The sequence below is a fragment of the Pipistrellus kuhlii genome, unplaced genomic scaffold (assembly GCF_014108245.1).
Source record: "Pipistrellus kuhlii isolate mPipKuh1 unplaced genomic scaffold, mPipKuh1.p scaffold_m20_p_1, whole genome shotgun sequence".
NCBI classification, from domain to species: Eukaryota; Metazoa; Chordata; class Mammalia; order Chiroptera; family Vespertilionidae; genus Pipistrellus; species Pipistrellus kuhlii.
In genome coordinates, this window is record NW_023425404.1 from 140204344 (window position 1) to 140229835 (window position 25492).

The window sequence follows — 25492 nt, forward strand, 5'->3', positions numbered from 1 at the left end:
AGTTGTTGCTGAATGCGTGAAATCTCATTGGATGTCTTCAGTAAGGGAGTATCCTGCCCTGAGGCATATCTTTGAAATATAACTTTTTTTGCTCTATGAGAAACAGCTTTTGGAAGTGTGAGATGGGAAGTAGGAATATTTGGGACATCTTGCCTTAACCCAAGCAAGGGGAGACAGTTGCTGGTCATAGGGTGAGAGTAGATGAGATGAAAGAAATGTGGAGCTAAAGGGCTTATTTTCATTCCTGTGGAAGAAAGAACTCTGAGCATCGTTTTTAAATCTGACTTTATTAAATATGTAAAATCTAGAAACTACTTGGCCTTTCAGAAGAAAGTGAAACCTCCCATGTTAGAGCTCAGCAGAACCACCAGAGTGAGATTTCCTTTGATGACCTCACATCCGTGGTCAGTAGATCTCAGCTATTTTCACACACACAGTCTCTCTGGGCAACAGGCAATGAATGACCTGGGTGTGCCTGTCATCACAGGGCAAAAAGGCCTTTATTTCCACAGCCTTTATTTCTTGGGGAAAAAAAATGCATGCTATTTCCATAAATTGTCTTGCTTTGGAACTTCTTTTAATGATTCTCCATGTGCCTCTAGTCAATATGTACTACCAGTTCAGTGTGGAGGAAAAATGAGAGTCACAGAGAGCAAAAAGCCAGTATTTTCTACAGGTGGTCAGACTTAGCTAGGGTCCCGAACACTCTGTGTTTGTGTGTGTGTGTGTGTGTGTGTGTGTGTGTGTGTGTGTGTGTTCACCACCCAAAGTCAAGTCTCCTTCCGTCACCATTTCTCCACCTTTACCTTCTTCTACTTCCTAGCTCTCCCCTCCCCCTTCCCTCTAGTAACCACCCTACTTTTGTCTGTGTCTATGAGGTTTTGTGTGTGTCTATGAGGTTTTGTTTAGTCACTTCACAGTTTTCACCCAGCCCGCCCCCCTCCAATACCCCTCCCCTCTGATAGCCACAGTCTGTTCTCTGTATCGGTGAGCCTGTGTCTGTTTCTGTTTGAAGCTTATTTTGCTCATTAGATTCCACATATAAGTGAAACCATGTGGTATTTGTCTTTCTCTGTTTGGCTTATTGTATTTAGCATAATACTCTCCAGGTCCTTCCGTGCTATCACAAAAGGTAACATTTCTTCTTTGTTATAGCCAGGCAGTACCATAGCTTTTATATCCACTCATCTATTGATGAACATTCTTAATCCATAATAATAAAAGGGTAATATGCTAATTAGACTGAGCGTGCTTCCTGGCATCATTCCAGACACCCATCCTGACGAAACTGGGGCCGGAGCTTAGACCAGGTCCTGGGTGTCTTCCGGTAGCCAGATCAGATCCCAGATCCCAGGTGCTAGAGGGAAGCTGGTGCCGATAGCTGGGGGAAGGAAGGCCTACTCTTGCACAAATTTTATGCATCCAGCCTCAAATTGGTAAATGAGAAATGCTGAGAGGTACTTATTCTGAAAGGGAAGTTGATAGCAATGACCAGTTAAGAAGTTGATAGCAAAGACTAGTCCATGTATATCCCTTTTACCCTGGTAAATTTAGCATGTTGAGTACTTTTCAGTGCCATTTTGTTCCCTTGGAAGGTATTAGGTATAGTCATTAAACTTTTTGGTTCTTGGCTCAATGGATAGAGGTCAGCTTGGGGACTAAAGGGTCCCGGGTTCGATTCTGGTCAAGGGCATGTACCTTGGTTGCGGGCATATCCCCAGTGGGGGGTGTGCAGGAGGCAGCTGATCAGCTGATGGATGACTCTCTCTCATCGATGTTTCTGGCTCTCTATCTCTCTCCCTTCCTCTCTGTACAAAATCAATAAAATATATTTTTTAAAAAAACCTTTTGGGTTCTTTGGTAGTTTCCATTATTCATTTCTCAGAACACTTTTATTTCCTCATAGTCAAACTTAGGTTTTAGAAATGGACAAGTTTTAAGACAAGTTTGCCTCTCCAATATGGCCTGTGAACACTCAGCTCTCAAAAGCAATGAGCCAGGCATATGTGCAATTAAGGCAGTGTTTCCCCAGCAGGAAAACAAATTCCCTTTCTTAGCAAATTCCTTCCCTTTGCAGAAGGTACAACAACTGAGCAAAATGTCACTACAATTTCCACTTGCTTGTTTTTTATCCTTTGGCTATTTTTTTCAATTATCTAGAGATATGACTTTAACTGTTTTAAAGGCCAACGCTTTTCAAGCATAAAAATACACATACTTTTACAAACCTACTGAAAGGGGGCAAGGTATATTGGTCATTGGTCAGCACACATAAATGAGTACCTTATTTTATTGCAAATCTGAGAAGGAAATAGGTGCATAAACAAAGACTCCTTGGATTCTTGACCAGAGAGAAGATCTAGAACAGTTTCCATGGTAGCATGGTAGTGAGGGGTTCTTTGCATACTTTTTAAAATGGCCTTCTGCTTTTTATATTTTAAAACTTTTCTTCTCACGCGGTAATACCCTTTAGTTGTTGAGTTAGATATAGACATTAATCACTTGGCTGCATATTTTCCACTTTCATTTTTTTTCTTTTTTTCCAATCACAATTTACATTCAGTATCATTTTACATTAGTTTCAGGTGTACATCTTAGTGGTTAAGACAATCATACATTTCACCAAGTGTCCCCCAATCTGAGCAGGCTTTTTACTAGAACACAGTGTACATGTTCTGTACCTGAAGCTACACTGTGTTCTAGTAAAAAGCTTGCTCAGATTGGCCAGAGTCAGAGAGGCGGTCTATTAAAAAAAAAGAACTGGTGCTGCCTTGGAAGTGGGGGGTAGTCTTACACAGCGAATATAGGCCTAAACCTATGTTTTAACTGTAAAATTATGGGGTTGTCTTATACACCGGAAAATACGGTACCTACAAGGGGTGATAGGAAACCTGGTTCCAGTGTGAAAAACCAGAAGAAAATAATTCTGGAATTTCAAACTCTGAACAGTCGGAGCTAAACATTATCTGGTGAAAGTTTATAGAGGTTAATTCGCTATAGTTATCTTTTAGAATTGCCAAGGCCTTTCTATTCAAAGTGTGATGCATAGATTATCTATGTTACCATGACCTGGGGGCTTCTTAGAAAGACAGAATCTCAACACACACCCCACCACCACCCAAGGCCAGTTGATCAGAATCTACATTTTAGCAAGATCATCGGAACCAGCCTGCAGTACCCGTTCTTGAACTCAGATCCACATTGGGATCACCTAGGAATCATTAGAAAATACTCACGCCCAAAAATGCTGATTTACTAGGAATGATGAGCAGCCTGGCCATCAAGAGTTTTAATAGCTTCCCAGGTGATGCTAAAACACCACAAAATGTGACAATCTGTGGCCTAAATGACAAAGTTAAAACAAACAAATTATAGGAAAAGCTTCCAACTTGTCCCTTCTTAAACCAGTCAGTAACACTTGGCAGACTCCCAACTCTTAACTAATTCTTCTTCTAGAAGCTTGGCTTGGCCGAGTGTGCATTTGATAATTGCCACATAATTGCTTTTCCCATTTGTTTGATTAATGTAGCTGCACACAATGACTCTAGGCCCAGGCTCCGTTCTCTTAGGTGTGCACACTCTTCTCAGCTCTGCCCTGTCCTTTGTACCTTCAGTGTCCTGACTTTAGGGCCAGAGTGGGTTCAATAATAACCTTCCTGGTAGATGCAGATTTTTCTAGCTAATGGTTGCTGGGCTCACTCTTCATATTGGGTGGCATGTGGCAGTTTCCCTCTGTTAATTAGAACAAATGTGCCAATTATGTTAATGTTTCTCCCGATACCAATCAGAGAATAATTAGACATAACACATCTGTCTTTCACAGGGGAGTGGAATAGGAAAGAAAGCCGCAAGGTGCTCTACGCTTTATTATTGACATATATGATTAGACAATTAGATGATCCCTTAACCAATCACACAGTTAAAAAGTTCATCCATCATAGGATAAAGGTTGCCAATAGCTAAGCAGGCTGGGGCTGAACATCCCTTATTTGTTTGTCTTTTCCTGACCAACATCCAACTATCTCCAAAGAACTTCTGCAAAGGATTTAAGTGGTCTTTCCTTCCATTCAGGAAAATAAATTACCTTGCCCTATCAGTAAAATGCAGGTAATGTTATGTACCCTAAACTGTGGAGAGAAACAAGTTCTTAAGTAGAATTATTTAAAACTCTTTAAAAGTATTCAGCTGTGTTGATATAAAAGATCACTGAAAGACACCACAAAAGTAAGCCTTTAGGATTATATTGCAGGTGTTGTAAACATATGTCAGTCACCACTGGATTTATAGTGTGTGACAATTTCTGCTTATCTGTTTCCTTGTGTCTTAACTTTGGAGCTTTCTGATTAAAAGAAAATTGATAGTGTTCCTTTGGTTTGTTGGCACTAGTGGTCCAACTTGACAGGGTTTTAGAAGATGGAGATGCAGCCAAATTATTTCATAGTATGATAATGCTTTTACCCTTGTGTTGATTCTGACGGCACAGAAAAGAGAGTTATGAAATCATCACATTAGTCTTCTTGTAGGCAATCAAAGCAAATCTTAAGCACTTTTTAGGTAAAGCTTTTTGTTTAATTTAGAATTTAAAGTATATAAGCTGTAGCAAATCTGCCTCACATTCCTGATGTTTAATGACATTCAACTATGTGATTTTGTCATGTAGAAATAAAGCACCATCATTGTTGTTATAATGTCTGTATTACTGTGGCTTCAAATATATTTTCACTACAGCTCTTTTAGAAACGGTCAGAAAATAAGACTGGAATTTCAGATTATATATGTTTTCTCTTACTGTGACATTGATTTGCTGAACAAAACAAAGGAATAACTCAGAGCAGACATTTAACATATCTGCATTTGATATAGGATCAGAGATTCCTAGAAAGCCTTAATATGACTCATTCTGCAATACGTTCTTTTTGCCTAGAGGTTGGAAGGATGAAGCAATGAGAAAGAGGAGATGGTTGTGATTTATTGCTATTGCATCATTCTACCAAAAATATTTGTACTTTGTTTTTTGTAATAAAACATGAACATATTTATGTTCTAAACAATTTTAGTAGTAAAACACACAAAAATTACCAGAGATACATAATGTTTGGAAAATAATGGTCTTATGTAAATGGGTCTTCCCCTTCATAGACACAACATTGAAATTGTTGGAATCTGTCTTAATGGTCTAACTTGTATGCTGTTAAATTTGGAAAAGGAGTAGAGCGAAAATAAAGGTGAGAAAATGAGTATGGGAATTCAAGATTACATTGAGGATTATAATTTATCCCATACTTATTATGAGCTATAAATTGATAACCCATTGGGAATGTTAATCTACTTTTCTCTGTCTTCGCTGATGATAAATAAATCAAATATTAAATTTAAACTGAAGAATGATATTTTTGGGAAGATATAACACAGAATTTTTGAAGCATGGGGGTGGTTGAATGCTGGAGAAGCCTCTCAAATTAAGTTATGGAAGCCTGAGCCATTGAAAAGTAATTCCCATGTTTTGCTGCCAAACTTCTCTTTCCCGGGCAGTACTTATGTAACCAATAGTTCTGGATTTTATAAAATATCAGTAACAGTGAAACTATAAAACCATGCATCTAGGAGCCATAAAAAAAAAAAGTTGATCCTTAAATCACGCCACACAGAGGAAGGGATGGCAGTTTTATAAACCTTTTCTATGAACACACAGTATGGGGCCAATATGTTCCAGGCCTAAAACAAAATCAAATTGGGAACCACTGGTCTTCATTAATAAAATCATGTTAGTGTTTTGAGAACTCTGTGCCAGACTGAAGGTGCCGATAGAACTGAAAGACCTAAATGTTGGAGGGACTTCTAAACATTTTATCTTCCTAGTATGAGAGCTGGAGCCACTCCTCATACAGGAAGGCTGGAAATATGACAGCTCTTCGGGTACCTACACTAAAAGGAAATGAGGCTGTAAATAAAGAAACTTTCCTCACCGGGAGAGTTTTATGAATGAAGATGCATAAACCAGTATAGATAGCCCGACGCAGTGGTAAAATGAAAGGTAGATTTCTCCCAGTTTTGTTTTTTCTGGTTGGTATTATGAATTTGAGGATACATAATTCTTAATAGATACACTTATCAACACTGAATCCTCAACATTTAAAATACAGTGATAGAGCCCCGCTGGCATGCTCAGTTGGTTGAGCATCATCTCATGCACCAAAGGCCACTAGTTCAATTCCTGGTCAGGCTCAGTCCCTGGCTGCAGGTAGCCCATTGATCTTTCTCTCTTACATCTATGTTTTTGGGTGTGCTTTTTTGTTTGTTTGTTTGTTTGTTTGTTTTTCCCTTCTCTCTCTCTCTCTCTCTCTCTCTCTCTCTCTCTCTCTCTCTCTCTCTCTCTCTCTCTCTCTTCCTCTCATTCTAGAATCAATATAACATTTTAAAAAAATACATTGATTCCCTAGCCAGTTTGGCTTAATGGATAGAGTGTCAGCCTGTGACTGAAGGGTCCCAGGTTTGACTCCGGTCAAGGACATGTGCCTGGGTTATGGGCTGAATCCCCAGTGTTGAGCACCAATCAATGATTCTCTCTCCTCATTGATATTTCTTTTTTTAAAATACATTTTTATTTTTAAATTATAATTGACATACAATATTAGTTTCAAGTGTACAACCAAATGATTCAACATTTATGTAACTTATATTTTGATAACCATGTCTGTTGTCAGATGGGTACTAGATGTATCAGGTACCCTTCTGACAACAGACATGGTTATCACAATATTAAATTGACAATATTCCCTACATTGTACTTTACATCCTTATGACTATTCTGTAACTACCAATGTGTACTTCTTAATCACTTCACCCTTTTCACCCAGCCCTCAAACCCTCCTACCATCTGGCTATTACCTAAACATTCTCTGTATTTGTAAGTCTGTACAAGTGTTGAGGATGCAGAGGAAAAGTAACCCTTTTGCACTGCTATGGGAATGTAGACTGGTACAGCCACTGTGGAGAACAGTATGGAGTTTCCTAAACACACACACACACACACACACAACCACACACACACACAAAAAAAAAAAAAAAAAACAAAAAAAAAAAAACAAAAAAAAACCTAAAGATGGAACTCCCATTAGATCCAGCGACCCCACTTATAGGAATATATCCCAAGAAATTAGAAACACCAATCATAAAGAATATATTCACCCCTATGTTCATAGCAGCACAATTCACCATAGCTAAGATTTGGAAACAGACTAAGTGCCCATCAGCAGATGAGTGGATTTAAAACTGGTACATCTACACAATGGAATACTATGTTGTGATTAAAGAAAGAAGAAATTCTTACCATTTGCGACAGCACAGAAGGAACTAGAGAGCATTATGCTAAGTTAAATAAGCCAGTCAGAGAAAGATAAATATCACATGATCTCACTCATTTATGCAATATAATGAACAACAAAAACTCATGAACAGGGACAGATCCAGAGACAGAGAAACATGGATCAGACCATCAAACCTCAGAGGGAAGATAGGGGAGGATGGAAGTAAAGGGGAGAGATCAATCAAAAGACTTGTATACATGCATATAAGCCTAACTAATGGACACAGACAACAGCGGGGTGAGGGCATGAGTGGGGGTGAGGGGATAATGGGGGGATTAGGACACATATGTAATACATTAATCAATAAAGAAATTAAAAAAAAGAAAAACAAACTGGATAGCAATATTTATACCAGACAAAACAGACTTTAAAATAGTCTATACAGCAAAAGACAAATAAGGACTGAACAATTTCACTTCTGGATATTTATCTGAAGAAATCCAAAATATTAAATAAAAAAGACTTAGTCATCGATATGTTCATTGCAGCATTTCTTACCATAACTAAAATATGGAAACAATCTAAGTGTCTAAGTATTCATCACTAGATGAATGAATAAAGAAATGGTACATTGTATATAGAATATGACTTAGCCATAAAAAAAGTGAAATCTTCTCATCTGCAACAACCTGGATGGACCTAGAGGGTATTGTGCTCAGTTAAATAAGTCAAACAAATAATGCCAGAAGATATTACTTACATGTGGAATCCTCATTGATATTTCTATCTCTCTCTCTTCCTTCCTCTCTGAAGTGAATATATATATATGCATATAACCTTAGTCTTAGAGAAAATGAAATTAAATTTAACATATTGACTGTTTCTTAAGTCCGGTTACTTTCCTTTCCTTACATATCTCACTAAGTCCTTCCCCAACACGAGGAGGAAGGTCCATCCCTTTGTGCAGGTGAGAACAGTTCGGGGAGTTTACAGCCTACACAATGCTGCAAACTCTGCCAAATCTCACCAAATCCAAAGCTCATGTTTTTTCCTGTAACCAAAAAAAAAGTTTCATTGACTGTATGTTTTTGAAATTTAGTTCATCACAATGATAGGATATCTGATCAATTTTCATATCCTGACAAATATACCTTGAGGGAAAATTTATTTATTTAAGAAGTGTTACATCATCTCAACAGTTTTCAAAAAGTAAGCATGTTTTTTTTTTTCCTCTTTTCATTTTGCTATTGTCTACACTTCATGAAATATGAAAAATTTAGAATTTTAGAATGCAAAAGAGAAATTAAACTCAATTACAGGTCCATTTAATTAGAATATATCAGTATTTTTTTAATATATTTTTACTGATTTCAGAGAGGAAGGGAAAGGAAGAGATAGAAACATCAATGATGAGAATCATTGATTGGCTGCTTCCTGCATGCCTCCTTCTGGAGATTGAGCCTATAAACTGGGCATGAGCCCTTGATCAGCATCAAACCCTGGACCCTTCAGTCCACAGGCCAACACTCTATCCACTGAGCCAAATCGGTTAGGGCAAAATATGTCAATAATTTTTAAAGATTTCATTTTAGTAATGTCTAATAATTTTTTCCAAATATTTTTCTAAAAGAAGTTCATTGGTATGTTCTCTATGAATCCAGATCAAATATTTTTGATTTGTCACAATACAGCTCTTAGTTCTGTGATAACCAATACTTTCCTAGTACTTAGAAATCATTTTTCAGCTTCTAGATATCAAAAATTTATGGAAACTTTACAGGTGGTAATCATTAAACATTTTGTCTAATTTCTAGCACCTGCAGTAGTCCTTGCTACCTAGCAGCTGTTTACTAGATACTTAATTAGTGAGCCAATTTTGAGTAGATCCTACTGACTTTTACTTTCTTATGCAATCATGTCTTTGTTTCTTCTCTTTGAATGTGGCTATATATCTCGTTTTAGGCAATGCTTCTTTATAAAATCTTGTTGCTTATGCTAGTTTTTATTTTCTATATAGGTAAACTTCATTCATTCATGCCTCTGTTCATACATTCATTCATTCTTTCTTTCAACACATGTCAATCACAAAGGCCTTATTTCTGCTTCTCAAACAACAATGTGTGCATTTGCTTTTCACTGTACCCACAACATTCTGGCTCAGGATGATTAGCATTTTCTAGATATTCATATTCTGTTGTCTGCTCTATTCATGTCCTGGAGGCCTTCCCTATTATTCAAAACAAGAGTCAGCAAACTGTAGCCTGCAGTCCAAATTCAGCCCACCACCCAATTTTATAAATAAAGTTTTATTGAAACACAACAGTGTTCATTTATTTACATATTGTCTATGGCTGTTGTTTAGAGACCATATGGCCCACAAAGCCAAAATATTTACTATATGACCCTTTACAGAAAACATTTTTTGACTCCTGATCTAAAGCATCATATAAAGCTGATTTATTATTTTTCCTAGTCCTTAGGCCACTGAAATTATTCAGTATGTGTACTTATTTTACATATTGTTCTCTCTCTCGAGAATTAGTTTATTTATTGGTGAATTCCAGGTACCAGGAGGAGTAAGGCCACATAGTAGCTGCTCCACAAGTATTCATTGGGTAAATAATCAAAGCATTTGAACATTTCTGTTGGGGTTCTATGCTAGGTAGCATGAACATACTAATAAAATGAATATACACTGAGAGACCAGATTATTATGCATTGAGAAATCATAATAACCTGGCCAGTCAGTGTATATACAAATGAATATATGTTCAAATGTATCATACTGAATGTATCACATACATATTCTTAATTATATCCTCAAGGGTTCCCATGGGAAGAGTCCACAAATTTTATACAAATTATTACAGTACAGTATGATAAATGGTTTGTAAAGAATGCTAGAGCTGCATGTGAAAGAAAAACATTGACCCTAATTAGCAGACACAAAAAAGGGCTATAGAAAACAAGTGTCTCCTGAGGAGAATATTGAAGAATGAGTGAAATTCTCTCAGCAGAAAAGGAAGAAAAAGGCATTCTGGGTAAAGTACACAAAAAATATAGAGGTCTGAGTGGCCATGTTAATGACAGTCACATGCTGAGGACAATTCAGGAACTCTAATACATCTAGAGAGTAGGATTAAGTTTTCAAGGTTAAACAATGACACAATGGAGAACTGTTTTGATGACTTTACTATTTTTAAGATTTATTTTTTAGTGAGAATTAAAATAGCCAGAACAGGGCTATTCCATTAAGTTATGAATACTTCCATAGGTACAATTTATAACCTAGTGGAATAGATTTGAAGAGAGATGTAAGGGCTGCTGCAAGCTTCAAGTATAAGAATGGGAGGAGGATCATAACTCCACCAATTAGGAAGAAGACTAGGAGGACCAAGTTATAGAGAAGGACTGATGTGAAGATATATTGAGGTCAACTCAGCACCTGTTATGTGTTTGGTATTTGTTGAGCATCGAGGTGGAATTACCTAGGAAATAATGGAAAATATAAATGGAGCTTGCCAAAAACTTTGAAGTTAATGATGTTTGAGTTAGCCATGAGAATAAGGGAGATCACTCAGCCAAATGTACACCAGTCGTTCCAAAACCTGACTGAACAGTAGCATTACCTGAGAAGATGTAACACTACCAATGTCCAGGCCCTCCATCAGTCAGATTATATCAGATCCTCTGCCGGTGGGACCCAAAGTGTGGGGAGGTATTAAAAGCTTCCCAGGTGATCCCAATGAACAAAACTGAGACCCACTGCTGTAACATTAAACAGGAAAAAAATTAAAGAGATTCCTGATTAAAAAAAAAAAAAAACTATATGAAAATAATGGATGAAATAAAGGGACCAGTGGAAGAGGTTTGAGCAAGAACAGCTAATGAAGTGGCAACCAAACTTCAGAGAGACAGAAAATGCCCATGCACTGGAGAGTGAAGATGGCCAAGGTCATCTGTGAAAGGGGAGTTTGAGTTGAGTGATGAGTGTGAATCTGAACAGACAGTAGTAAATTGAAGAGTGGATGGGTGGGTAAATAGATGAAAACTATGAATATTCTGTTCTTCCAAGCATTTTAGCCATGAGAGGAAAGAGAATATGGAATCATAGCTGAGAAGGGCAGGCATGTCAAGGGGTAATTTTGTTGATGGTTTGTTTTTAGAACGGAGGAGACCTATGCATGTTTGTGGGTGCCCTGACACTCAGAAGAAAGAAAGACTTTGGAGAGGAGCTTATATGCCTTATTCTGCTAGAAAAACACACATATGGCATCTACTGATATTAAGGAAGATCACAGAATATTGAGAAATTTGTTGATGGCCTAGAGTTACAAAGAGCCTAGGCAGTAGAAGAGTGACCAATGAGTGCAATTTCTAATTACAAGGTTCAGCAAGGCAGAAGTTGGCAATAGTCTTGGCTGTGATTCCTACACTCTCATATTTGTGTCTTCTGGGTACATTTTCTCCTTTTTCTATTTGCTAACACTTTTCAGCTAGAATAGGATGACCTTCTTTGTGTTTGTCTCTCCTTGACTGAGTGTGGAACAATTTCTCACAACATGAAGATAACTCTTTGCTATATCACAAGGCTCAGCGTCCTCATCAGAAAGCATTTGCCTGAGAAAATAATAAACTGCACAGAGTGTTCCTTAGATTTAACATGGGTGGATCACAGCATCTAGATGTCCTCCAATAGAAGATGTCTTTAGGACAGAACATAAGGGAATGTGTTAGGTTAAAAATGTGCCCAGTAAAAGCATTTTAAAATATCATTCATTTTGCACTAGATATTATTCTTTCCTGTTTATTAAACTTTAACCTTAATTTATAAAAGTCATTTAAACTAGTAAAGACACCAACATAATGTCTTGAAATAAATTATTTACTCTGTTGAAAAATAATCATATAATACCAGCTCAAAGTTGTACAGCAGTCATAAAAATTCTTTTACATATTATGATTTTCATATCTCAAAGGAACCTTATGAGAGAGTTAGGATAGATATTAGTATTCTTATTCTAAAGACAGAAAAATAAGGTTTAATAATGTTACATGACTTTTCTAAAAGCATAGAACTGATGAATAGGACAGCTGAGTTTTAACTCTAGGCTTTTGTACTTGAAACTCAGTGTCTTTTGTCAAGATTTCATTGGAATTATGCAAAAAGAAAGCAATACACATACCTGCAGAAGCACCTAGGAGAATACATGGAGGGTTCCATTCACTGGCCTCCAACTGCCACTTTTATTACCCTGTTATTTTGTCTTCCTATAGCTCAGCCTCCCTCATTCTCCCCTGAGAGAGTTCACTCTTGAGGACAGAATCGCCTGTTCCCATGCCTTAGTGCAGCATATCCCTAAAAGACTTTATATATAAATATATTTTATTATATATAATTAGAGGCCCAATGCACAAAATTCATGCACTTGGGCAGGGGAGGGGTTCTCTCAGCCTGGTCTGTGGCCTCTCTCAGTCCAGGGCCCCTGGGGGGATGTCTGACTGACGGCTTACCTAAGCCGTCAGTTGGACATCCACTGCTGGTGCGCTCCCCAGCCATGAGCCTGGCTTCTGGCTGAATGGCGCTACCCCTATGTGAGCTCACTGACCACCAGGGAGCAGCTCCTGCGTTCAGTGTCTGCCCCCTGGTGGTCAGTGTGCATCATAGTGTCCGGTCATTCCACCATTTGGTCATTTTCATATTAGCCTTTTATTATGTAGGATACGCTGTAGATGAGGCCCCTAGAACCCTAAGAAATGCAAAAAATTCACTGTTAATTCATTCTTGAATTGCCCACTCTTAAAATCAAATTGCCACCCTGTGGGGCATGTGTTGCACCTTGGGAACCAGTGGGCTTGACACTTTTCCTCTCTGAGCTTCATTTCTGAATATATACACATTTACCATGGGAACTGTAATCTCTTCTCTGCCTACTTCACTGGCTTGTCGTGAGGAGGTTCTGAGCTAATAAACCTAGAAATGTTTCACCAAGTAAGTGATATCTAAATGGAAAGGGATTGTTATTTTTAAGTTCACAGATAGCAGATGCTGATTAGGGGAGGAAGGCATGATTGTTTCCTGGGACTGTAGCTATGGAAGCTTTGCAGAGGGTTCTGCAGGCCTCGGAGGGGTGGGCTCTGGCCAGCAGCCCTGTAATGGTGGTAGTACCTAGAGGTGCTGGCCAGGAGCAGAGCATTAGAGGGACTCTATTGGGGGGGGGGGGGGGCAGTGGGGCCAAGGGGGGAGTAACTGTCAAATCTTCCCACTTGATCCTATTGGGTCGGCAGCTAAGTAATTGCGGATTTTTTAAAGAAAATCAAAGACAATTTTTTCATGGAACTAAATAACTTTATTCTGTAATGTATTGCCCATTTTGATCAATGACCTTTTGCCATCTTTCAGGCAGCATCATAATCCCACGTTCAAAAAACTTCTGGTTTTTATTAGCAAAAAACTGAATCAGGTACGATTTGACATCATCATCATTATTGAAATTTTTACCATTCAAGGAGTTTTGTAAAGATCGAAACAAAAAGTAATCAGATGGTGCAAGGTCAGGACTATATGGTGGATGTGGCAAAACATCCCAACCAAGCTCCATTAATTTTTGCCGAGTGACCAAAGATGTGTGTGGCCTTGCATTGTCATGATGGAATACAACACCTTTTCGATTTGTCAATTCGGGCCGCTTTTCTTCAACTGCATTGTTTAATTTCGTTAGTTGTTCAATGTAGACATCAGAATTGATCGTTTAGTTGGGTGGTAAGAGTTCAAAGTAGACAATTCCTTTGTAATCCCACCAAACTGATAACAAAACCTTCTTTTGATGAATATCAGCTTTTGATGTTGTTTGAGTTGGTTCACCTGGCCTGCTCCACGATCTTTTCCGCTTGATATTGTTGTAAACAACCCATTTTTCATCGCCAGTTATCAGTCGTTTTAAAAATGGATCATTTTCATTACGTTTCTTTAGCAAATCGCAGCTGCTAATGCGTTGCGTTAATTGTGATTTTTTCAGTTCGTGAGGAACCCATGTATCAAGTTTTTGAACATAGCCAAGTTGTTTTAAGTGATTTTCAATGCATGTATGTGATACATGAAGCTTCTCTGCAATCTCACGTGTTGTACTGTGACAGTCCGAATTGATTATTGCTTTGATTAGGGCGTCATCAACTTCAACTGGACGACCAGAGCGTTTTTCATCTTTGAGTGAAAAATCACCAGAACGAAATTTGGCAAACCAATTTTGACACTGCCGTTCTTTTAAGGCTTCGTCACCATAAACAGCACATAACTTTTTATGAGCTTGCGATGCGTTTTTCCCTTTGAGGAAATAAAAAAGCAAAATATGACGAAAATGTTCCTTTTGATTTTCCATTTTTCAACGAACGCCAAACGAAAACTACAAAACAGATAAAAAAACTTTTTTTACTGATTAACAGCTGAATAGCCAACTATCAAATAACAAAATGTGTTTTACATTTGTACTACGTCTGCAAACCTAAAAATTCAACTGAAGCCATATATGTGTGAAACCCGCAATTACCTAGTTGCCGACCCAATATTTTTAAAAATTGTACCTGACTGTTTCACAGCAATACCTGCTCTGGGCGGGGCTCCAATCTCCTGGAGCAGGGTGAAGGCTGGGCCAGGGCAAGGCCAGGCGGCTGAGGAGGCTGGGTTTAGCCACGCCCCCAGTGAAGTTCAGCCATGCTTCCTCTAGTCTACAGAGATGGTGCTGCTTCTGTCAGCTGGGGAAGGGTCTGACCCTGGGGGCCTGCTCAGGCCTGCCTCCACCTGGATCTGGAGATGTAAGGAGGAGAGTCATGCCCAGCTCCAGTGGAGGGGATCGGGCAGCAACAGGCCATGGGCCCCGGGTGCCTCAGAGGTGCTGATGGGTGGTCGCTGGCGTGCTGCTGTTGTGGGTGCCCCTGGCTGGGGTGGCAGGGGAAGAGATCAGGAGTCAAAGATGCGAGCTGCAGCTATCCCCGAGGCTGGGTCCTCTCCCTGTCCAGTCAGCCTCCCTGTCCCACTGGGGGTGCAGGTGCCGTGCAGGGGGATTGGAAGAGCTCCCTGTGGCCGCTTCCTCTTCCTTCTTCGTAGTCCAGGCCCATCAGGCACTCTCCTCAGACCCCGGGGAACTTGACTCAGACTGCCTGCCCCCTGCTGCATGCTCAGCCTCCTGCTGGTCTTTCAATATGTAAATTGGTCATTACTGGGACACCATAACAGACAATTAGCATATTACCTCTTTATATGTATAGATATATAAAATATGTAATATTTTAAGTTGGTACCTAAATGTTACCATAAAATTAAATAATGAGAAAATATATTATGTCTGATGTTATTATAAATATTTAGTTGGGGGCAACCAGGCCAGCAGGGGAGGGCAGTTGGGGGTGAGGTCAGGCTGGCAGGGGAGGGCATTTAATGGTGATCAGGCAAGCAGAAGCAGTTGGGGGCAAAATCAGGCCAGCAGAGGAGAGCAGTTGGGGACGAGATCAGGTTGGCAGGAGAAGGCAGTTAAGGACGATCAGGCAGGCAGGCAGAGGCAGTTAGGGGTGTACAGGCAGGCAGGCAGAGATGTTGGAGGTGATCAGGCAGGCAGAGAGAGGGGCTAGGGGCAATCAGACAGGCAGGCAGAGGCAGTTAGGAGTGATCAGGCAAGCAGGCAAGTGAGTGGTTAGGAGCCAATGGTCCCAGATTGCGAGAGGGATGTCGGACTGGGATCTGGCCCAAACCAGCAGTTGGACATCCCCAAGGAGTACTCGATTGGAGAGGGTGCATGCTGGGCTGAGGGGAAACCACCCTTCTATGCATGAATTTCGTGCACTGGGCCACTGGTTTATAATAATAAAAGTGTAATATGCTAAGTAGACCGGACAGCCTAACAACCTTCCTAACATCCATCTGGATGTCCTTCTGGATGAACCAGAGGCTTCGAGGGCCAAGCCTCTTGCACAAATTTCGTGCATTAGACCTATAGTGGGAGATAAGCAACTTTCCCAGGAGAGGAAAAGAAATGGTGGAAGTCAGTGTTGCTGGCCAGAGAGCAGCCCTCTTAGCTGGTGCTGTAGGAACCGCTTCTTAAAGTAAGATTCCCTATTGCATATAATGCGATTAATCAACAGAACATAACAACAGGATATACAAATAGGGCATCCTAAACTTTCCTTGTACATATTGTATTACCTGTTAATAAAACCTCATGACTTTATAAACACTTGAATCAACTAATTTGAATATGCCCCACATTATTGAAAAGACTGCAATTACTGAGCCAAGACAGAAACAGCACTTTGCCTCTTTGCAAGCCTGGCAGTGAGTTATGGGCAAAACCTCTTATTGTCTTCTGAACTCCAACCTATTTTTTTTTTTTATCTCTTCTTGAATGTTTTATGCAAAGCAAAAAATAACTCCTAACTCAGAAAGACTTCTCCCAAGAGTAAGTCAAATGGTTTGTGAAATGGGAAGGACGAGAGGAAGCAAAGTCTAAGTGAAAACAAGAAGAAGAATTGAAATGACTGAAATATGAACTGACTGAATTCAGAGGTGAGGCCGAATTGCTCACCCTTGAGTAACTGAGATTAGTTTACAAATAAACAGCATTGCAACAATGTAATTAATTACTATTTAATACAATAAAATTCTAGCATGATGAAAGATACTCTACTGTTTCTTGGGATTTTACTTAGAGTTTATGTAGGAAACTTACTATGAAATTGCCTTCAAATGGAAGACTGTCACTTTTTCTGGCAGTGTTGGATTCTGAAGACACTGCATAAAAAGAATATCCTATATAATAAAGAGGTAATATGCAAATTAACCCTCACACCATTACAAGATGGCTGTGCCCACAGCAAAGGCAGGGTTCCTATAACGAGCAATCAGCAGAGACCTGAGATTGCATGGCTAGGCAGGAGCAGGGGACTTGAGGATGGGCCCCCCCCCCCCACCTGGCACCAGGCAAGGGGACATGAGCCTATACCCCCACACCTGGCAGGGCTTGATGGGGGTGGGGCCAGCTGGGTCTGGGTCTCGCATGATTTTGAGGCGCATGCGCATGGGCAGGTCCCACAGCATGCCCTAGACTCTGATAGGAGGAAGATTTTCATATATATTTTACTAATATTTTTTTTTCATCTCTGACACTTCTATTATAGAAAAAGGGCAAATAGCAATATTAAAATATTTCCTCTCATTAATTCCCTGTTAATGTGCACAAATTTTGTGCACCAGGCCACAACTCTTTTTAAATAAAAGAATCCTATCTAATAAAAGAGTAAAATGTAAATTAACCATCACTCCCCTGTACCCACAAGCCATGCCCACCAGCCAATCAGGAACAAGTATGCAAATTAACCCCAACCAAGATGGCTGTGGCCACAGAGTGAGCAGAAGGCTTAGGTTTTCCAGGCAATGAAAGAAGCCAAGCTTTCCGCACATCCTGGCCAGCCCTGGCCTCCACTCAAGGCTACAAAGTTTCAATTATAGAAGATAAATAAATCCCACTTGGGTTGCTGGTAGGGCATGGCCGGCCTGTAAACCATCACAGGCCCCTCACCCAGGCCACTCCATGCCCCAAGGAAATCTCCACCCTTCAGGGCAAACCAGCTGGCCCCCACCCATGCACCAGGTCTCTATCCTATCTAATAAAAGAGTAATGTGTAGATTGACTATCACTACAACACACAAGGTGGCTGCCCCTATGTGGTCAAAGATCCTGCCCCATGTGGACACAAGATAGCCGGCACAAGATGGCCAGCAGGGGAGGGCAGTTGGGAAGGACCAGGCCTGCAAGGGAGGGAAGTTGCAGGCGATCAAGCCTTCAGGAGAGGGAAATTAGGGGTGATCAGGCTGCAGAGGAAGGAAGTTGGGGGGTGACCAGGCCTGCAGGGAAGGGAAGTTGGGAGGGCGGGGGGACCCAGGCCTGTAGGGGAAAGCAGTTGCAGGGGACTAGTCCTGTAGGGGCGGGCAGTTAGGGGCAAACTGCCTGCAGTTAAGCAGGCAGGCATCAATCAGGCTGGCAGGGGAGTGATTAGGGAGTGATCAGGCTGTCAGGCAGAAGTGGTTAGGGGCAATCAGGAAGGCAGGCAAGCAAGCAGTTGGGAGACAGCAGTCCTGGATTGTGAGAAGCCCAGTAGGAACGGGCCTAAATGGGCTGTCACATTCCTAGAGGGGTCCCAGATTGGAGAGGGTACAGGCTGGGCTGAGGGACATCCTTCCCTCCTGCATGAATTTTGTGCACTGGGCCTCTAGTATATTATAAAGCTCTTATATGGATTCCTTTTGCTGATTCAGACAATCCCTTATACAATAAACAGAATTTTCCTCACATCATTTTCCCTTCCATACACTCTCCCTCAAATTTTCACTGAACACTTTATCATTTTAGTCTAAACCCAATGGGAATAAATTATTTTTTATCAATGCCCACATTCAGTTACATCTTAGTGCTAAGATAGAGATGATTTAAGAGAAGCATAAGTCTTCCAGGTTTTGTTGTAGTCATTGTTTTAATAGTTCATGAGAGAGAAAACAATCACTCTGTTCATGGAAACAATGGAAATTTTGAGCAACTTAGCTGTTGTTGAAATCATGCTGAGCTACCTGGATTTCTTGCAATTGTAGCCAAATCTGAACACATTATTATCCTTTCTGTCTTCAAATCATTTTTGCTTCCTTTATCTGTGACCCACACATAGGTGCCCAAACCAGAAACTGGAGATGGGTCCCTCTTGCACACTCCTTTCCACATATAATCAACTCTTGTGCCCCATCGCTTGTCCAATCAAATCACTTTTTAAACTCTTGCTTTTTCCAGAGTCTTCTCACTACATCCTTAATTCTCTCTTCATGGGTCTTAGAACTATGACAAGATTCTAGAACTGGTCTCCAGCTTTCCTTTCTACCCCTCATTGCCCCCTAAACCAATAACTTTTAAATCAGTGTCATTATGCTTCCTCACTTTAAACGCTTCTCTGGGTTGCAGCAGCTATAGTTAAAGACCAGATGTGCGAAGAGCGTTGGAGCCCCTGTATAGATTTCCTGAAAGCAACTTCACCCTCGCTCCACTCCCCCTGACTGCAGTTCGCAACCAACTTTTGAGGGCCCAGATTCCCAAGATTCTGCACGCCTGTGCCAGAAAACCTGCTGTGTCCTCTTCCTCATATGTCCTCTTCATCCTCCACTTCCCTCTTTGCCTTCCCAATAAGCTTAATTTCACCCCTCAGAAAGTACTTCAGACATTTCCTGCTCTCCCAACATTACTGGAACCTCAGTTTGCTTTCCCCTAGCACATGTGTATGTGGTTTCTCTATCGCACTGTTTATAGCTTTGTTTTCTTACCCAGAACTCCAGGAAGCAAGCACGTATCCGATTTGTCTCTTTGTCCCCCTGAGCTTGACACAATGCCTGACATATAGTAGGTATGCAATGTTTGTGGAATATTAGCATCACAAGATGCCTAACTCTTTGTTGAAAATCAAAATTCTTGGGAAGCTGTGTTGTAGGCTCAGGCTTACTATGCGCACCTAGGTTCTGTGTTTACTATGGGAAATTTGGTAATAACGACTCAAACACTGCTTTTCCCCCCAGCAAGCACATAGATATCACATGGTCTAGAGAGGTCTGCCACTTTCAAAGACACCTGAGCTAACACAAGCCGGCCACATGACACTTTAGATTTATAATGGCAGGGAAACATGGGGGTTTCCCAGCATAACGACAGAGGCCCTATTCTACCTCATGATTTCTCCAGAGTCCACTTGGAATCCAAGCCAGCTCTATAGGAATTTTCTTCAGGCAGTGGAGATGTGTGTCCTTAATCTGAAGCAGAATTTACTGAGAAAGGGTGTTTAAAATATGTTTAATATTACTTTTGATGGTTAAAGCACAAAGTTGATAGGACTTAAAAATGTATGTGCTTAAACAGACTTGATCCCACTGCATGTCTTCTTTATACATTTGGCAACACTAATTAAGCACCCACTATATGCCAGTTCCAGGCCTCAGAAATATAACAATAATGAAGAGCAGACCAAGCCCCGGCCAGGTGGCTCAATTGGTTGGAGCATTGTCCCATACATCAAAAGGTTGTGGGTTTGATTCTCAGTCAGGGCACATACAGGAGGCAACTGATCAATGTTAAATGGGCAAAGGGAGAGGAAGAAAGGAGTCAAGGCCAACTCTGAAGTTTTGTCTTAAGTAACTGGAAGGAAGGAGTAGGCACTGACTGAGCTAAGTAAGGCTGTGGGGGGAGGAGGTTTGGAAGTGCAGGTCAGAAGGGTGTTATTGGACAACCAAGTGGAGTTGCAAGACAGCAGTTGAAAAATGAGTCTGCAGTTCAGAGGTAGGGTCTGAACTAGAGATAAATTTAGCAGTCGTCTGCATGGGACTGGATGAATTCATCAAGGAAGTGATTATGGATAGAAAATAGGAAAAAAAAAAAAAAGAAAAAAAAAAAAAGAGGTCCAAGTTCTAGTGCAAGGACTCCAAGGCTGGAGTCCACTCAGGGAACAGTCCTCAGCCCCAGAAAGCCATGGGAGATGCGATGAGGTAGGACAAACACCGGGAAAGTGCCATGTCCCCAGAAAGCAAGTGAAGAGAGATGGACCAACCAGGTCAAACGCTGCTGCTGAGCCAAGTACGGAGAGCACTGAGCCCTCATCAGCACGTCTAACACAGTGAAAGTAATGGATGATTTTGGAAAGAGCAGTGCTGTGACATGGTGGAGCGGATTAGAGTAGATTCGGTAGCAGTGAAGAGGAAAGGAATTGGAGAGAGTGAATACAAACAACTCTTCCACGGCATTGTGTGAGGTGAGCACAAAAATGTGGGGGTAACAGGAGCAGAAAGGAGTGGGAGCGATTCTGTTTCACATTGTGGAAATAACTGCACGTCTGAATGCTAATGGAATTGACTCAGTGGAAAGGGAAAATGAATGGTTTAAGAAAGAGAGAGAAGGGAATTGTTGGGCTCACCCTTAAATAAGAGAAGGTGATAGGATACAGAGTGCACATGCGAGGTGATGGGAGCACAGTGCAGAGCTGAGGTGGCTAGGCAGGTGGCAGGAGGTTTGGAAGCTGTGATTATCAGTGTTCTCAGCAATACAGAAACTTGGTCATCAGCTGAAAGTGGTGATAGAGGGGGAAGCAGTGTTTAAGGGGAGGGGAGAAGGTGTGAAATAGCTGTCTAGGAATCCAGGACACTGAACAAAGTAGAAATAGAGTGTGATTATTTTGGCAGAACTAAGGGCCCACTTGAGTTCTGTTATCATGACATTAAGATATGCCCACAGCCATTTTCTACTGCAAGGATAAATAGTGTAGGTAGGGGAAGAGCAAGCAAATAAGCACCTTGCAGTGAAAAAGGAATGAGATACTTGAGGGTATAATTCAAGGTATTATAGAAAAAGTCAGAAATGTATATTTGATAAACAGGAATAGGGAGCATGAGGTGGGGAGAGATAAAGTCGGTAAGTTCAATAGCTTGTAAGTCCTGGTGCAGGTTTGTTAAGATAGGAGTCCTAGTGAGAAGAAGCAGGAAAGACAGAAAATGGTGAAAAGAGAAGATATTGAAACTGTATTTAGAAAGGTTTGCAATTAGTGGTAAAGACAAGAGCTAGGCCAGTTCTGCTCAAACTTTAATGCACATATAAATCCCCTGATGGTATTATGATTTACATTTTGAATCAGCAAGTCTAGGAGGACAGGGCCTGGGATTCTATATTTCTATCAAATTTCCAGGTAACATAGATACGATTGGTTCATGATCTCATTTGAAAAACAATGGTCCAGTGTGGTATTACTCAACTCTGGCAGCAAACCACAGCACCCTGGGGAGTTTGAAAAATACTCTTGTTCAACTAGCCTTGACCAGTGAATAAGAGTGTCTCTGGGTTGGATTTAGAATTTATTTACAGTGGTCAGGATTCACAACCTCTGTCCTGGAATCTGTGGCTGTGAGTGTAGTTGACTTAGCCATTGAGGTCATCCTAGGAGAGAGGGTTATGAGGCTGAGGGGCCAAGATGCTGAAAATGCCATCTTCTGGTTATTAAAATTATCAGAAATTATGACAGAAGTTGTGCTGGATAAAATGATTATGAACCCAGAGGTAGGTAAATGAGATACAAAAATATGGGAATTGGGTGACATAATCGATGGCATGAGATGCAGAGCAAAGGTGTTTGGCCAGAACAGTCTGGAATAGACAATGCAGAAGCAGGAGGACACTCACGGGAGCCCCAGATGCAGTGGTGGGTTGATCTGGGAGACAGCCCACATTTGAGTTGAGTCCAGAAGAACAGTAGCATCATTAACAGTGTGTTTTTTAGTGAGAGGAAAGTGAAGAAAACCATCTGAAAAGAAATGGAAATTTGAAGGATTTTACTACTCCAAAGCCAGATGGAAAGGCTTTGGGGGTTTTGGAGGAGGAGTGATAGGGATGTGTAGACAGGATGAGGATTTAGTACAGGAGGGAGCGATGACCTGTAGACTGGACCTGAGCTCCTTGTGCAGATGATGGCCTTAAAGCAGGACATGTGGCATGACTGGGAACACTGAGAAGTGCAGAACAGAGAGAATGGGTCTTATTAGAAGCTGGAGAAGTCCTGAGCTCCCCTCTGCATTTCTATAGATATTTTCTAGCAGTACAACCCTTCATTTCTGCAAACAAAGGCATACAAATGAGCCCAGTGTGGAAAACAGATCAAAGATGAGCTTCTCTGATTAAAGTCAGAGTTCAGGGAGAAGGGCAGTACCCCCCCACCCCAAAGCAATACCGGCACTCCTCAGGGGTCCTCAGGGCTCAGGCCATATTCACCTTTCAAAAATTGGTAAGAAAGAAACAGGCAGCCATATTCTATCTAATAAAATAGTAATATGCAAATTGACAGTACCTTTGCTACACCCACAAGCCATGCTCACAAGCCAATCAGGAGCAAGTATGCAAATTAACCCAACCAAGATGGCTGCAGCCATAGGAAGAGCAGGAGGCTTGGGTTGCCCCTGACAATGGAGAAAACTAAGCTTTCCACCTGCCCTGGAGGGCGCAGGCCTCCGCTCAAGGCTACAAAGTTTCAATTATAGAAGATAAATAAATCCTAAATACCAGGGCCTCTGCTTGAGTCACCAGTGGGCATGGCCAGCCTACAAACCACCACAGGCTCCACACCCAGGCTGCTCCATGCCCCAAGGGAAACCCTACCCTGATCCTGGACATCCTTCAGGGCAAACCAGCTGGCCTATACCCATGTAACAGGCTTCTATCCTATCTAATAAAAGAGTAATATGCAAATTAACCATCACTCCAACACAGAAGATTGCTGCCCCTGTGTGGTCAAAGATGACTGCCCCCATATGGGGACACAAGATGGCCACACAAGATGGCTAACACGGGAGGATAGTTGGGAGGAACCAGGCCTGCAGGAGAGGGCAGTTAGGGTGACCAGACAGGAAGAGGAGTGAAGTTGGGGACAAACAGGCTGGCAGGGGAGCAGTTAGACATCAATCAGGCTGGCATGAGAGTGTTTAGAGGGTGATCAGACTGGCAGGCAGAAGTGGTTAATGGCAATCAGGAAGGCAGGTAGGCGAGCAGTTGGTAGCCAGCAGTCCTGGATTGTGAGAGAGCAATCAGATATCTCTCAAGGGGTCCCAGATTGGAGAGGATGCAGGCTGGGCTGAGAGACACACACCCCATGCACGAATTTTGTGCACTGGGCTTCTAATATTATATAAGAAAGTAAAGGCCATATACCCTTTATGTAATAATCATGTAAGTCTTTTTAAATCTCTTGTCAACTATTCCAATTGCTCTCTTCCCTCCATGTAATAAACTCTTCCATTACAAAGTGGTTCACAATATCCCTTGCGATTCTTTATGTCTTTTATGACTAGGATAATGATACTATTGTAATGGATATTACATGCATAGAGGAAACCATGGTTTTGAATAGTAATGACTTAAGGAAGGTTCTCCAGAAACAAATCACAAGGCAAAGGGTTTGTTGTTGTTGTTGTTTATTTTTTATTTTATTTTTTTATATCCAAAGTCATGAAAGAGGTATTTTCTTATTTCTATATTTATTAAGGTGTTACATATGTGTCCTTATTCCCATTACCCCTTACCTCCCCCCCAACCCTGCAAGGAGAACTCTGGAGAGTAAAAGCTTAGATTCCAACTGGGATTAGCCAATTTCCTGAGGTTTTTTTCCACACTCTGTAAGATATTCAGGGGGAGAAATTGGGTAGGGTAGAGTGGGGGAGCGGGGAACCCCTAGGCACTTGCAGGCAAAGATCCCAGGAGCCTGATGGCTGTCCTTAAGAACACAGTAGCAGGAATAGGTCCTTGGAAGTAAAGCACACAGAAGACAGACAGACACAGACACACATCAGTAGGAGGGAACCAAGACCTGGATCCAAGACCAGCTCAGGGGAACTCCAGCGTGCCTTTTATATGTGGAAAGCTTTCTTTAAAATGCATAGATAACCTAGGCAATGATTAGATGAAAATATTAATGTAAGCTTCCAATGACTACCAAGCTGATTTCTGACACTATGACTTTTGCTTCCTTCTCCTTGCACTTCTAGCAGGATCACATTACCACACACACACAGGCCAAATGTGAGAAAATCCAGGTCAAATGAGTATGAGCATCTGATCAAATATGCATCTCCAAGGATGGCCCTGCTTGAATGTATAGTCTGTATGTGAGGGCAAAAGGCATGCTTTAAAATTCCACTGTTTTAATGGATTCTGTTCTCATTCTCACTTCCATTACTGTAAACAACAAGAATAGTTACCTATTTCAAAATGTACTTGCTCTTATCTATTTTCTCACACTTTTTTTTTTCCCCAGGATTGTTGTTGGTTTTTGTTTTTCTCTTTAAATTGTAGCCTCTCTTCTACGGATTAGAGGAGCATTATCTTAGAGTCCCTGGGTTAGATTTAATTTAGAGCTTTGCATTGTTGAGCCCACTGACAGACTTAGAGATTAATTTCAAGACCGCCTGTGGTGCTAGAGAAGCTGCTTAAGATTTTGAAAATGGCAACACTATTGACTCCCTACCACTAAAGGTTACCTGTATTCACATCCGCACTAATGCTAAAGGAAAGTTTAAATGTGGTAAATATCAATGTTGTTTTGCTTTGTGGAAAAACCTGAACATGAGGGAAGGTGGT

General features: G+C 40.9%; 1 protein-coding gene across 2 annotated transcripts in view; it reads left to right on the forward strand.

Moving 5' to 3' along the window:
* Positions 1-25492, forward strand: part of UNC5C (unc-5 netrin receptor C) — a 370938-nt gene that overhangs the window by 265550 nt on the left and 79896 nt on the right. The gene's annotated exons all lie outside the window — the stretch shown is intronic.